Source organism: Monodelphis domestica, chromosome 2 (assembly GCF_027887165.1).
Source record: "Monodelphis domestica isolate mMonDom1 chromosome 2, mMonDom1.pri, whole genome shotgun sequence".
NCBI lineage: Eukaryota > Metazoa > Chordata > Mammalia > Didelphimorphia > Didelphidae > Monodelphis > Monodelphis domestica.
In genome coordinates, this window is record NC_077228.1 from 224,520,037 (window position 1) to 224,536,128 (window position 16,092).

The following is a 16,092-nucleotide window of genomic DNA, read 5'->3' on the forward strand; positions in this document are numbered from 1 at the left end:
AGTTCAGGATTTGTGAGCTTGAGTGACTTGGAAGACAGAAAGGAAAACTGGGAAGAGGAGGTTTGGGGCAGGAAGTGGGTGTCCAACAGGCAGTTGGTGAAGTAAGATTGAAAGTCAGCAGAGAAGTTAGAGATAAATAAGTAGATTTACCAGCAGAGAGATATCAGCATAGATAATAATAATAAGATTAATTGTCACAAAGATGAAAATTGAATCCATAGAAACTGATGAAATTACTCATTGAAAAAGTTAAAGGCAGGGGGCAGCTGGATGGTTCAGTGGATTGAGAGCCAGGCCTAGAGACAGGATTCAAATCTGACCTCAGACACTTCCTAGCTGTGTGACCCTGGGCAAGTCACTTAATGCTCATTGCCTAGTCCTTACCACCCTTTTACCTTGGAATCAATACTTAGTATTGATTCTAAAACAGAATTTAAGTTAAAAAAATTTTTTGAAGTGGAAGAGAAGGTGGCCCAGGATAGAACCTTAAAGGAAATTTATAGTTCATAGAAATGGCATGGATGAAGAGGTAGCAAAAAAGTTGGAGAAAGAGCAGTTAAGTAGGATTAAAAACCTGGAGGGAGCAATGTCATAAAAATCTAAAGAGAAAGGACTATATCAAGGAGAAGAGACTATTGACAAGTGTTAAAGGCTATGGACAGGTCAAAAGGGATGAGGACTGAGAAAGGGCCATTAGATTTCGCAAAATGGACTAAGAGAAAGAGAAATGGAGTTTTCCAGTGTTAGTGGTGCTGTAAATGGAGAAATAATTCCAAAACTGATTTATCAGAACAACTTGGAGGGAACACTGACTGTGGGATCAGAATCCTTTCTTAGACTTGTGTACAACTGAAAATCTGTTACCCTAAAAAAGAACTACATATCCCAAGTACCCACTGACTTCCTGTCATTACATACTTCCTGTAGACAGAGGATAAAGGGCGTGGGCTTTGGAGGCTCCATCTCTCTGATGTAGAATCAGCATAGATGATGGTGAGTAGGGATGGCTAAAAATGGCTAACCAGCCATGGGCACGTGGTCTTTATTTTGTATCTTCTTCATTCCTTGATTTCTAATGATCATTAATAAATCTCTTAAAATATAATATTATTATTGAGATTTAATTTTAACTTTTACACTTGCTGTACTCAGTTATAAAATGAGGTGATGGGACTGGATAGCCTCTGAGTCCTTACTAGCTCTACAGCTATTAAAAGGCTCAATAGTAGTGGGGAGATCCTGGGTGTTGAATATTGCAACTACTTTGGACACTGTTGATGTGTTCACTGGTTTTGCTGAATTGCTTCCCCCCCTCTTCTTTTTATAATCTTTCTTAAAAGGAATGGTTCCCTGGGTAGGAATATATAAAGAAATGAATGTGCTCCAAAAACAAAAAACAGGAATAAACTTTAATCTTTTAAAAGAAAGGGCAGATAGATGTTTAATCAAAATAAAAGAAACTCCAAGACAACAGCCATAGTCATCTGATAGTCAGTGAATCCATTATGGAGAAATGCAGATCTTTCCAAATTCCAAAATGAGACCCACACTTTCAAAATTTAATTTAATCAAATAGTATTTGTGGAGGAAGGAAAAAAAAAACATTTCTCTTTCCTAGAACAACAATATACACACAAAGGCTTTTTAATAAATACTTGTGGTCTGACTGACTCCCATTTTCTTTCAAAAGCAACTAGCCTGAAGTGGATAGCCCAGCACTTGACCTAGAATCAGGAATATTTGAATTCAAGTATAGCCTCAGTCACTAGTTGTGTGACCCTGGGCAAGTCACTTCATTTCTCTTTGCCTCTATTTCCTCTTCCATAAGATGAGCAGAATATTAACACCTTCCTCCTATGGTTGTTTTGAGGATCAGGTGAGAAAATTATAAAGTACTATGAATAATCCCTGGCACATAACAAGTATTACATAAATAACAAATTATTATTATTATTATTCAATTAGATCTACTGAGTTTAGAATCCTAAAGTTTCTTGTCAGTAATCCATTTAGGTTGATCAAAGCAAATAAGAGTTTTAAAGGTAAAAATTTTCATGAGAAAGAAGTCCCCCAAAAGGAACAAAGAGAGATTGTTTTCTTGTTACTATTCTCTAATATAAAGTTTCTTGGGGATTTTAAAAGATAATTATTAATATTCATCACTAGAAAAGAATGGACATAAGCTAATTAATTTAGCCTCTCCCTCTGTTCTCCTCCACCCCATTCAACTCCCTAGGGAAAAATTTAATTTCCTCTCCTGTCCTCAACTTTTTATTGAAGAGAAAAAACAAGCTACTTGTTTATAGATGGAAGTCAAGGTCAAGGCTAAAGACTTGGTACTCAGGTGCCCAGATGAATCTGGCCCTTATGGTACTTTCAGAAATCATTATCTCTGCATTTTTTTCACCTCTTGTTCAACACCTCTTTATTCCTCCCACACATCTCATTAAAAATAGAGGTAGAGAAAGTAGGTATAGAAAAGAGGGAAATTTCAACTAAGGGGGAAAAAAAGATGCAGCCAGAGTAGATACAATTTTATTCCCTGACTTTTCAATTCAATTCAACAACCGTTATTAAGCACCCATTATATGCTTCCCTAATCTACTAGGATGGGATTACATTGAGCCAAAAAGATATCAGAAACCATTTCATCCAATTCCCTCATTTTACAGATGAAGAAACTGAGGCCAAGGGAGGTTGTAACTTACCAAAGTTCATACAGCTAGTAAGCATCAAAGATAGAATTTGTTTGAACCCAGTTCCTCTGACCCCAGAAACTGCTCTTTCCACTACACCACACTGCTTTCCTGGAGGTTCTGAACATATCATACACAGATGAATAATAGATTTTTTGTCTTCAAGAGTTCACAGCATAGTTAGGAAACCTGGGTTTTAATTCTATCTCTAATATTCTATGTATCCTAGGCAAATCACTTAATCTTCAAGATACTAACTTTTCTCATGTGCAAAATGAGGATGATAATAAGGAATAGGCATTCATTAAACAATTCCTATGCCAGGCATTGTGCTAAGTGTTTTACAAATATCTCCTTTTATCTATTCAGTAACCATGTGAAGTAAGTCTTTTATTATTCTCATTTTATAGCTGAGGAAACCTTGGCAGTCAGAGGTTGAATGTCTTGCCGCAGTCTCATGGCTAGTAAATGTCCGAGGCCAGATTTAAACTCTGGTTTTCCTGAATCCAGGCTCAGTGTTTTATTTGCCTAGCTGATATACTAGTATCTATACAAAACTATAGAATTCAGATTCTCATCATGTTAGGTAGAATTTTTCAGTGGCAAATTTCTGAGAGGCCAAGGGCAAGAATCACTTAAGATACACAAGCATTATTGATCATTGGAGGGAATACCTGCACTGAAATCATAGATCCACTGACATTTTGGATATTGGTTTTGGATATTAGAGTATCTAAGTATCTAGCTTCCTCACGGAGGTATTGTAAACAAAGCACTCTGCAGACAGTAAAAGGCTATTGGAATAATAATACTAATAATGGACAAGACAGGGATCCAATGAGATCATGTGTGAGATCATGTGTTGAGTTGACATTAACTTAATACATGGTTACAGGGCATGAGTTCAAATGAAGGACTCTGAGACTTTTGAGAACAGACAGATTAGGAAGAATCAGAAAAGGCCTTAAGGTAAGACTAAAAGGCACACTGAGGGATTTTAACAGATTTCACTAGAACTTGATGATCCCAAACAATAAGTTGCACAAAGAAGGATCACTTGCTTCTTGAGTCACTTGCTATCTCTCAAAAAGACAGGTTTAGGTTGCTAAACCAGATTCTCCCAGTAGGATTATAAACTACTTCAGTTATGCTTGGCAAGGAACTTCTACCATGGGAGGATATCTGTTTTAGTAATAATTTCAGCATGTTCCCTGGCCATATATTTTTAACAGAGAAGCTAGGTGTTTTTGAATTTTTTTTTCTGCTTCGCTGCTCATCTTTGGGCTAGAAAAGCCAATGAACATGACTAGTTTGTAAGTAGAAAGAAACAGAAAAGAAGCAAGTTGAAGCAAAGGACCTCAAACCAAGCTTCACTTGAAAATCTAAAGAGAAGACTTGAAGGAGATATGTAAAGCTGTCTTCAAATATCTGAAGAGCTGTTATGTGGAAGAAGGATTAGGTTTGTTTTGCTTAGATTACTTTGTTTAGCTAGAGGTCAGAAATAGGAATAGCGGGTAGAAGTTGCAGAGACATATTCAGACTTGATATGAGAAAAAAAAAAACATTACAACTGTCCAAAATTATAACCGGCTGCCTCAGGAGGATAGCCACTTTTCAAAAATGTTACAGTAAGAAATCCTCCTCATGTCCAAGTTAGCCTAGACAGATCAGAGGTACCTATTAATTAAAATTATATGATTCTAAGAAGAATAATCCAAAGACTAGACAACCAGGTTGAATAATTGAGAGTTAAATATTCATCAGCTTCCAAAGACTACAGGCTTCAGTATTTTAGTCCTGGCCAAACATACTGGCTCCTGCATGGGCCATCTCTTTATCCAAGTCTCTCCTGGAGAGTCTTAAAAACAACTGAAATAACAAAAATAAGGTTGAGAATCTTAAAGACAACTGAAATAACAAAGATAAGGTTGCACAGAATTTCTTGGAAAAATATCTTGTTGGTTTTCTAAGGCACCTGATGAGCTATGGTTAAGAAACATGAATATAGATTTTGAAATCATTTCTACAGATATAATTAAATTCATGAATTAATGAGATTGAGAGAGAAGGCATAGAAATAGAATAATAACATAATAGCTAACATTTATATATAGTTTTAGGGTTTGTGAAATACTTTATATATGTTATCTCATTTGATCCTCACATAAATCCTGTAAGGTAGGTGTTAGTATCTCTATTTTAGATATTGGGGAACTAAAAAGAGAGCATTTAAGTAACTTGCCTAATGTCACATAGCTGCTAGTAAGTGCCTAAGGATGAATTTGAACTTTTCATGATTTCAAAACCAATGTGCTATCTTCTGTGCCACTGGAAAGAGAAAATAATCAAGGATCATTTTCGAGAAAGATGCTCAGTGTACAGGAAATCATCTAGCAGAGATTTTGGAGTAGTCTGACAGGCAATACTCCTATAGATTCCTGATTTTGTTGAGATCAAGAAGAATAAAGATAGAAAAATGGCTATCAGATGTATCAGTTAAGAAACAGTTTCAATGAATTGTTGGGACACAAAGTCAGATGGTTTCAATGAATTGTTGGGACACAAAGTCAGATTGGAAAGGAAATAAATGAATGAGAGGAAAGAAAATGGAGGTAATGAGCACAGATAGTATTTTCTAGGAAGTTATTTGTGAAAGAGAGGAGAGATGTAGAACAAGAACAAGATGACAGTTAAATGAAAGCATTTTAAGGATAAGGAGATTTGAATGAGTTTGTAGGAAGCAGAAAAAGATCCAGAAGATAAGAAGAAATTGAACAAGAGAGGTTTATTGAAAGAGGCAAAATTTCAGAGGTGATGTGAAGATATGAGTTCAAGAACACAATTTCAGGAACCAGCCTTGGCAAGGAGAAGGGCATGAATTTTCAGAGACTAGAACAGAGCAGAAAAAAATTAGAACTTTTGTGGCAATGTTTAGAATAGAAGAGAAAAGGCGAATTCAAAGCCTATGTCCTTTATTTTCTCAGACAAGTAGGATGTTAGATACTCCTATGCAAGTGAAGAGAAAAAGGACACTGTAGTATAACTGAGAGGAGAAGAGAAGGACAGCTATTGTGGGTAATAAGATAGAGAATTAATTAGGCAAGAATAAAAAAATTATCATGCATCAATGAAGGTCCAATTGAGATGAGGATAACAAATTTTTAATGAAAGTAGGCAGGAATCGTTTTGACTACTAGCTAGGTCCAGCAGCATGCAAGTAGGACCAAAAAAGAGGATAAAAGCAAAGCTCCTGGAGGGAGAAATGGAAGACAGCATATATTAAACAAATCAAACTACTACCAGCACTACTTTGATATCATGTCCCCTTGATCCTGATGGAGACAGCATAGAACGCTGAGCCCAAGAATCTCAGGAGTAGCAGACTCCAAATTATCAGTCCTGCTTTCAGCAAAGTTCTTGCAACCAAATAATAATAATTACATAGAAGGGTGTCCACTTTCCTCACTAACACCAGAAAAAAATCACTGGCCATCTGCTACCATCAGGCAGATAAGCCCTGAAGTTCTGGAAGTGACAGCATCCCTCAAATCACACACTGCTTGTGCTTTCAACTTAGCTTCAAAACCATCATCCAAAATCATCTTCTGTGGAGAAGAGGTAGTTTAATCCTATCAACTGCCAACAAACTGTCACTCACAGAGTAGGTGGCCTTGGATTTGACCTTTGACCTTGGATTTGACTAGCAGAGCTAGCTTGAAGAGCACTACTGCAGCCTGCAGCCCTGACTTAGAGAGAAGACCCTGGAACAAAGGTGAAAATGCAAATGTGTCACACTGACCCTGGAGCATTCTAATACTGGGAACCCAGTCTAGGACCTTCACCTATATCCTTGTGTTAAGCATAGCCTTAGAGCAAAGGTTGAAATTTTGTCCCTGAGGGGCTAGGGGCAGGGAGATAGGGCAGCTAGGTGGCCCTAGAGAGCCTAGAGATGAGAAGACCTGCATTCAAATCTGGTCTCAGACACTTTCTAATGATGTGACACTAGGCAACTAACAACTCCCACTGCCTTGCTCTTAACACCATTTTGCCTTAGAATTGATACTTAGTATTGATTCTAAGACAGAAGATACACATACACACACACACACACACACACAGACAGAGACAAACAGAAAAAAGAAAGCCAGACAGAAGAGGAATAGGGAGGGAGGAAGGGAGGGAGGGAGGGAGGAAGGGAGGAAGGGAGGAAGGAAGGAAGGAAGGGAGGGAGGGAGGAAGGGAGGGAGGGAGGGAGGAAGGAAGGAAGGAAGGAAAGAAGGAAGGAAGGAAGGAAGGAAGGAAGGAAGGAAGGAAGGAAGGAAGGAAGGAAGGAAGGAAGGAAGGAAGGAAGGAAGGAAGGAAGGAAGGAAGGAAGGAAGGAAGGAAGGAAGGAAGGAAGGAAGGGAGGGAGGGAGGGAGGGAGGGAGGGAGGGAGGGAGGGAGGGAGGGAGGGGGGAGAGAGGATGAGGGAAGAGAAGAGGAAAAGGAGAAAGGGAGGATGGAGGGAGGGAAAGATGGAAAGAGTAAGGGAGGAGGATGGGAGGAAGAAAGGGAGGAGGGGAGAGGGAGGATAGGAGGGAGGGAGGAAGACAAACTGGGGCAGATAGCCTCAAGCTCCATAGCTCAGATTCTGAAATGGAGTCAGGAATCTACAACAATGTGCCTGACTCTTACTGCTGGGAATACCCTGTGTACTCTTCTACTACTGCAATATCATTATAGGAGTGAATTAATTCATTGTCTAAGCCTTTAGGAATCACATCTCTAACTGTTACTCATTACCCAGGCTATTTGCTGCCTCTGAGGACCACAATTCTATTCACTAGTATCTGCTATTGATGGGGTTTCTGTCTGTCTGCTTCTTCCCTGCCTTCATCCCTCCACATCTTTGCCATCTACCTACTCTGCAAGGGCCAAGTGCTAGTAGCCCTCTGATAGGTTAGAACAATCATCACTACTTAACCCTAAGCCCTTCTGCCTTTCACTAAGCCTGTGTTGCTTTAGATGTGAGCCCAATTGCTCTGATACCACTGGGTCATGACTCTGCTCTACCTTGCAGACCTGACTACTCTTCTCTATAGAAAACTACTGTAGTCCTGAGCTGCTACTACATCTATGTTCAGAAGGAATTTAGATTCTATAGGTGCTACTATTCACTCTATCCTCTTAATGGGGGTGGGGGGAAGGGGAGAGAAACAAACAGAAAAAAACAACAACAAAGCCAGAGATACCTCTAGAGATGAGATGTCTGTCCTGGGTTCAAATCTAGATTCAGAAACATTCTAGCAGTGTGACCCTGGACAAGTACAAGTGCTCTAGTGCCCATGTGCAAGCAGCAGCTATTTCTGCTGGGGATGGGAAAATACTATACACTGCTGAGACCTGAATTTTTACTCTTCAAGGGTCCCTCAGTGGAATCTCCTGAGAGAATTACAGTTCACAGTACTGAGCTGACAATGGAAACTTTTTGAACTGATGCAGTACCCCTGCCTGCCTTTAAATAAGCGGGATACAATTGGCACATGTTCCCATATCCCCAATTCCAGAAATATCTCTAGGCTCTTGGGGAGAATTCTGTATTGTCCTTTCAAGAACTTCCTCCTGATGCTTGCATCAAGTTAAAACACAGAAAAACACTCAGTTTCTAAAGCACAGTTGTTAATCCAAAAATCCCGGAGACCTACCTTGATTTACGTTTTCACACTATTAGGGTCCTTCATGTTACATGTCCATATACAATTATAGGACTGAGGACTATTGGTTAAAGTGTATAGTGATTTCCAAAGATAATATAAACAAATGTTACTCCTTTAAATGGGGCAGCTAGGTGGCACAGTGGACAGAGTTCCAGGCTTGAAGCCCGGAACATCTGAGTTCAAAAACAGCATTAAACATTTACTAGCTAGGTGACCCTGTTTGCCTCAGTTTCCTCATCTGTAAAATGAGCTGGAGAAAGTAATGGCAAACCACTCAAGTACCTTTGCCAAGAAAATCTCAAATGGATTCCCTTTCAGGAAATATTCCCTCAGGTGATGGGGTGATGAGAATTAGCAAAACAAAGGGATCCAGTATTTGCAAGGGCTGAACTGAAGTTCTAAATTGTTATAGTTTTAACAGGTTGATTTAAAGGTAAACTAAGTCCTGAAGAAATCCCTCTTGTAGAAGTGAAGGAGTTTTAAATTGACCAAATTGGAAGACCCAATAAAACTGAAAAGCTTAAGACACAGTTTACCTCAATTATCTTCAAATTACTGCTCTTAAAGGCAATCCCTATATCATCTTCTTAATGAATGGCAACAAGCAGTTTATTCTTTAATCTCCTAGTAGCAGATGGTGACTTACAGGAAACAAGCACCAAAGCAGCATCACCAAAAGCATTAAAGTCTATCCAGGATCACCTTCCAATTCACTATTCATCTCCAACAACAAAGAGCTCATTATGTATGGAAATATGTTTTGAGTGATAATACATGTACAACCCAGATTATATTATTTGTCAACTCTGGAAGGGGGGGGGGGGGAAAGAAGGGAGAGAGACAGCATGAATCATATAACTTTTAAGTTATGTGGAATTTGTTATCAAAATAAAATAAAGATAAAACATCAAAGAGTTCATTATGTTCCAATCCTACAAGACCATACCAATTGTTCTGGGCTAAACCAGACTCAAGTTAGTCCCCCAATAGTTTGGGTTTGCTATTGAGACAAAATATGACACTCATAGGTCATTCAACAGTTAACAAAATGAGATTTACTTAGCCGTGGCAGGAGGATATTCAACAATTATAAGCTTTGAAGATAACTCAAATTGGTTCAGCTGAGCTGAGTTACTTTGACTATACTATTCATGATGATCCATAAGCCTAAGCATCAGAGTGCCCCTGGAGCTCTTCATGGATGCTTTTTATGATGGTAATGAGGAAATGATGGCAGCAGTTGGAGCCTTTATTCCCCTAAGTTTTGCAAGTGTCAAAAAATATTACTTAAGGAAAAACTGGCCTAACTTGTATGAAAAAAGGGATTAGGATAATAATGTCACAATCTCATAAAAACAAAATGTAACAACAAAGTCAAGTAGGATTTTTACAATAAAATGAAGCAAGAATTTTTTCAATTATGCTATAAATGACATAAGAGAACTAGAAGAAAGAATAAGAAAGCAAATGAGAGCAGCTCAAGGGAAAAGATTTGGAATGAAAATAAATAGTTCAATACATGAGTTACAAAATGTTACCTAATTACAAACTCCCTAAGAATGAGAATGAACCAAATGAAACAATGACTAATGAGACAATGACAAATACTAAAATAAAATCAAAATAATGAAAACTGAAAAAAAAGAAAAAAATCTTCCTTTCACTAACAACTGATCAAGAATATAAGTCAAGGAGATGAAACATAAGAATCATCAAACTAGGTGAAAACTGCATCCCTCAAAAAAACAACTATGAAATAGCATATGCTATTTTAAGAAATGATCAATCAATAAGAATTTATTAAGTACTTCCTATAGGCACTATCCTAAGCACTGGGGATACAGATAAAATGCAGAAATATATTCCTTTCCCTCAAGAATCTCATTTTCTGTAAGGAAGACAACATGGAACTTAAGTACATAAAAGACACATATATGAAAGGTTTCTAATTTCTGAAGGAAGGTATGTGCAGTTGGGGGAGGAGAAGTTCAGGAAAAGCTTCAACTGAAAGAAAATTTGAGCTGAGTCTTGAAGTAATCCTAGGAAGCCAATAAGAGGCAGAGATGAAGAGAGAGAACATTCCAAACAGTGTACAGACAATAAAAGGTCACTGAGTAAAGAGATAATGTTGTGTGATGATCAGCAAGAAAGTTAGTACTGCTGAAGTGTAGAGTACATGGAGGGAAGGAAAATATAAGGAGCCTGCAAAAGTAGAAAGAGACCAAAGTAGGAAGGGCTTTAAAAAGGAAAAGAGTACTCTATATTTATTCTTAGAGGTAATCAGGAAGAAGAATTTATTGAGTAAAAGGCTGATGTGTGCTTTCAAAGGACCATTGTGGCAGATGAATGGAGTTGGAAGATATTTAGGGCATGAAAACAAACCAAAGCTATTAGAAATTGAAAAGCAATGTGAAAATAGAGAAATTATCAATCCCTTCCAGAAAGAAAGCCCAAAATGGAAAAAGAGGAAGAAGGTAGTAAAACTTAATATCTGTCATAATCAAGGTATGCAAGATGATTAAATAAACATGGAGGAAGGCTGGGGAAATCATCTGTCACTTGAGATTACCTTTCATGTAACCAGACAAAAGAGAGTAGAACACACACACACACACACACACACACAGAGCTTGGTATAAAAATACATTTAACTCAATATAGAAACCATCAGGGAATTGGCGATGGGAAAGAAAGAGTGGATTCAAGGTGAGATTAAACATAAACAAATTCCAAATTCTTAGCTCATGAAGGATGATGTAAAAGGAAATAAACAAAGAGTAAGAGCCTGGTATCTGAGTTTGGGCAAAAAGAATAGAAGAGGGACGGGGAAAAAGAAGCAGATTGCATCAGGTATAGGTCACTAGTGCTAAGCAAACTCGCTATCCACTTCTTAGTAAACAAGGAATTGAAGGGAAAAGGGGGAAAATGTAAGATAGATTAAAATGCACAATTAACAATCATAACTCTGAAAGTGAATGGGAAGAACTCACCTGCAAAGTTGAAGATGATAGACTAGATTAGAAAGTATAATCTAATAACGTGCTGGAACCGGAAGAAAACTGGAAATATAACACTGGAAATATAAAAGGTTCAAATAGGGTTTAGATAATGGACTGAAGCAAAATCTATTCTACTTCAGCAGAACTCAAGAAAACAGGAATAGAAATCATATTCTCAGATTAAAAAAACAATAAAAATACAATTAATTATAAAAAGTTATTATGAAAGGTAATTACAAAAAGTAAAACTACATTATACTGAAAAATACTTTAGAAAATGAATAAATATGATGGGGAATCTAGGTATCTGAGAGACTCTGGGTTGAAATTTGGCCTCAGACACTTCTAGTGTAGGACCCTAGGCAAGTCACTTAACCTCCATTGCTTAGCCCTTACCATTCTTTTGCCTTGGAACCAATATATAGAATTGGTTCTAAGAGAGAAAGTAAGGTGTTTTTTTTTTTTTAAGAAAAAAGAAAACAAATATTAACACATAATTTATATTTATCAAATGGGATAGTACCTAAATACCTAAAAGAAAAGTTGAATACTTTAGAGAGAAAAATATGGAGTAAAATAATATGTACACATTAATATAAGATGTTCTTATAATCTATATAAAATGTACTCATTTCAGACCTAATACAAAATTAAACAATACTCAAGAACCCAAATAGAATTTTAGAAAAATTAGATATCTAGATCTTTGGCAAATACTGGATGGGAAAAGAAAATGTATACATATTATTCAGTAGTGTATGTACAATACAAAAATTGACTATGTATTAGGAGATAAAAAAATTCCCCCCAAAATGCAGAAAAACAAAAATAAAATTATATGCCAATGACCCTTGAAGAAAGCATTACAAATAATTGAATAATAAATAACTTAATCCTGAAAGTTGTTGGGTCAAAGAACAAATATTGAGACAATAGATAATTTTATCGAAGAAAATGACAATGAGACAACATACCAAAATTTGGGAATGTATTCAAAATAGTCCTTACAGGGGAAAAAAAACTTTACACACACACACACACACACACACACACACACACATATATATATATATAAAGATTTTTATAACAAAAGTGAGAAAGAATAGATCAATAAGTTGGATATAAAACTAAAATAGTAAAGTATTATAATTTTTGAAAAATTATACACAAAAATTGAAATTCTGCAAAAATCAAAGAGAGAAAATTGAAAACAAAAAAATCCTGATCAATAAAGCAAGAAAGTGTTTTTTTAAATCAATAAAATTGATAAACCATTAGCGAGCCTGATTTTTAAAAGGCCATGGAAAACCAAATTGTCAATATCAAAAAATGAATAGGAATTCACAACTAATGAAAAAGCAATAAAAGAAAATATTCAAAATATTTTTATCTCATATTATGTTAATAAAACAATGTAATATTTTGCAAAAAACAATGTAATGACAATGCAAAACAATGGCAATGTAGATGAAATGGCTGAGTGTTTTTGAAAAAAAAAAAACACAATAAAAAATGCCTTGATTAAAAAGTGGAGAATTTAGAAAGTCCAGTCTCAGAAAAAGAAATTGAACAAGCCATAAATGAACTCTCACCAAAAAAAAAAAAAAAGCTCAGGACTAATAACTTTACAAGTAAATTTCATTAAAATTTTATCAAATGTTATCAAAATTTTATCAAACATTAAAACCATATTTCATTCCAACATTTCATAAACTATTTCCAAAAATAGAAAAAGAAGGGACTTTATCAAATTCCTTCCATGACATAAATATGGCCTTAATACCTAAACCAGGGGGAGACAAAATAAGAAAACATCAGATTAAAATCCCAAGGGAATACTGACACAAAAATTTTAAATAAAATATTATCAAACAGATTATAGCAATATATCAAAAAATAGTAACAGGATTAGTTTTTATACCAGGAATGGAAAGATGGCTCAATATGAAGAAAACTACAAAAATAACATATCATACTCATAACCAAAATAATCAGACTCACGTGTTTATATCAATAGATGCAAGAAAAGATTTGGACAAAATACAACACCCATTTCTGCTAAGTTCAGTTTTTAAAGACTAAAAAGCATAGAAGTAAGTGGACCTTTTATTACTATGATAAATGGTATCTATTTAAAATCAAAATCCAGAATCATATATTATGGGGAAAAACTAGAGACTTTTCCAGTAAGATCACCAGTAAAACAAAGATGTCTATTAACATCATTATTATTTGATAGGTTGATAGAAATGCTAATGATAAGAAAACAAGAAAAAGACATTGAGGGCAAAGTAGGCAATATAGATTTATTTACTACATGACAGTACCATGCTAAAATGCTGGGAAACAAATGCAAGCAAAAAGTCTCCTTGCCCTTGAATTACTTACAATCTAATGGGAGAAGACTATACACAAAAGTGATAAAAAGTGAGTGTTAAAGGTAATCATTGCAGAGGAAAGGTGCTTATCTGGAAAGTCAGAAGTACAGTTGTCCCTTGCTATATCACAGTTCACTTATTGCAGCTTCACTTTATTGTGAGTTTTTGAAATCATCTAATTCTGTATTGGAGTTTTTGCTTTATTGCGGAATTTTTTTTTTTTGGGGGGGGGTCAAGAAACCACCAGTTTATTGGGTGGAAAATCCAACAGCAACTACCCCCTACCCACAGCCCAACCAAGAGAGCAGCTGAGCCCAGGCAAGGTGCTTTGGACAGCAGGACTGAGTCACAGGACAAGGGGCACAGGAGGGCTGAGAAGGGAGAACACCTTTCTGTCCAAACCACTGGGATGAAGATGAGCTCGGGGGCAGGAAGGGGGTTTCAGTGGACAGAACGCTGACTGGAGTACTGAGGCCTGTAGCCCTGGCACCTGGAGTTCAATCCCCCCATCTTGGGGGTGGGAGAGGGGGAAGCTAGGGCTCAGATGTGAGCTCACCACGAAGAGGAATGAGGCCTGTGGACACAGCCAGGCTGGGGCAAGAACTGAGGGTGGAGGGATCCAAGCAGGGGCTCACCCGATCTGGGAGGTTGCCCACAGAGGGAGAAGAGGGGGGAAGGAACAGGTGCTGGGGGGATCCTGGGGGAGGCAGGATGAAGCCAGAATGTAGGTGAGCAAGGAGTGTTGAGAGTAGAGAAGCCAGAGGGGATGGGGGGAGCAGGCCAGAGCAGGGGGAAAGAAGAAGAAGCCAATCAGTTCTCATCGAGAAGTCACCAGGGATGCTGTTCAGGGCCCCTATTAATGGGGCCCAGGGACAGAGGGGCCTTCCCTATCGTGCCCAGCTAGCCAGGGAGATGGAGGAGCTCAGCTGCTCTGACTGCCCCTTTCCTGCTGGCCAGCCTGCTCCATCCCTTTGGCATCAGGCTACATTTTCTGACCCCCTCGGGAAAGCCCTGCCAACTTGAGACAGAGATGATGTTCCTGGGGTGGGGTTCTGTATCCTGGGCGCTGATCAGTGACTGTAGAATCTGTTTGCTCTCCTGCTACTTCACGGATTTTCACCTATGGCAGAGGTGTCTGGAATGTAACTCCCACAATAGGGTGAAGGATTCCTGTACAGTTAAAAAGGTAAAAAAGGGGCTGCTAAGTGGCTCAGTGGATAGAGAGAGGCAGGCCTGGTGATGGGAGTGGGGGTGGGGATGGTCCTAGGTTCAAATTTGACCTCAGGGATTTCCAGGTGGTGTAATCTTGAGCAGGTCACTTAATCCTAGCTACTTAACCCTCAACGCTCTTCTGTCCTGGAACCAAAACTTAATTTCAATTCCAAGACAGAAGGAAAGGGGATGTATTTATTCATTCATTCATTCATTTATTTTTTTTAAGTATAAGAAAGTCAGGTAGCCACAGAGGTTGATGGTTATTCTGGATGATGTTGAAGTCTGGAAAGTCAAAAGCAGTTTGATGGGAAACAAGTATAGACAAAGAAGAAGTAAACTGATCACCTTTTCAGATGAGATGTTGGTCTACTTGGAGAACTCCAGAGAGACAAATAAAAATTAACTGATACAGTAACTTCAATGGACAGAGAGGTGGTGCAGTGGATACAGTGCTCATCCTGGAGTCAGGAAGATTCATCTTCCAGAGTTCAAATCTAGCCTCAGATACTTATTAGCTGTGTGTGACCTTGAGTAAGTCACTTAAGCCTGTTTGCCTCAGATTACTCATCTCTACAATTACTACATCTCTACATCTTTGCCAAGGAAAAATCAAATGAGGTCACAAAGACTTAAAAGTGATGAAAGAATAACTGAACAACAGTAAATTCAATTTAAAAAGCAGGCTATTTTTAAAAAGCTCACACAAATCACTACCCTTCCTATATGTTGCCAACAAAACTATTTTCACGTGCCAGAAGAGGAAATGAAGAGTTCCAGGTCCAAAGTTCCTACAGAATCTTTGAGTCTTAACATGATGACCAAACCTACTAGAATCAAACACCTTTATAACTGTTACATTGTAGGCATTCTCTGGGAACTTCCAGGTGCTAGGACAGTGGTTATTAAATCTTTTTTTTTTTTAAACCCTTACCTTCTGTCTTGGAGTCTTGACTCCAAGGCAGAAGAGTGGTAAGGGCTAGGCAATGGGGGTTAAGTGACTTGCCCAGGGTCACACAGCTGGGATAAATCTTTTAATCTCAGGACCCCTTACATGTAAAAATCAAGGATCTCTAAGAAGTTTTGGGGTTTTATGAACTATATCTACTGG

General features: G+C 37.6%; 1 protein-coding gene across 13 annotated transcripts in view; it reads right to left on the minus strand.

The window, feature by feature from the left end:
* The window catches only part of ARSG (arylsulfatase G), a 215,623-nt gene that overhangs the window by 96,662 nt on the left and 102,869 nt on the right, over positions 1-16,092 (minus strand). The window contains exon 3 of one of the 13 annotated variants that reach the window (XM_056817254.1): positions 11,383-11,465. The exons of 11 other annotated variants lie outside the window; for them this stretch is intronic. The gene's annotated coding sequence lies outside the window, so the exon portion shown is untranslated. Of the gene's footprint in view, positions 1-11,382; positions 11,466-15,329; positions 15,475-16,092 lie in introns of those variants that run through there. One more of the 13 variants, XM_056817256.1, reaches the window with a different exon arrangement.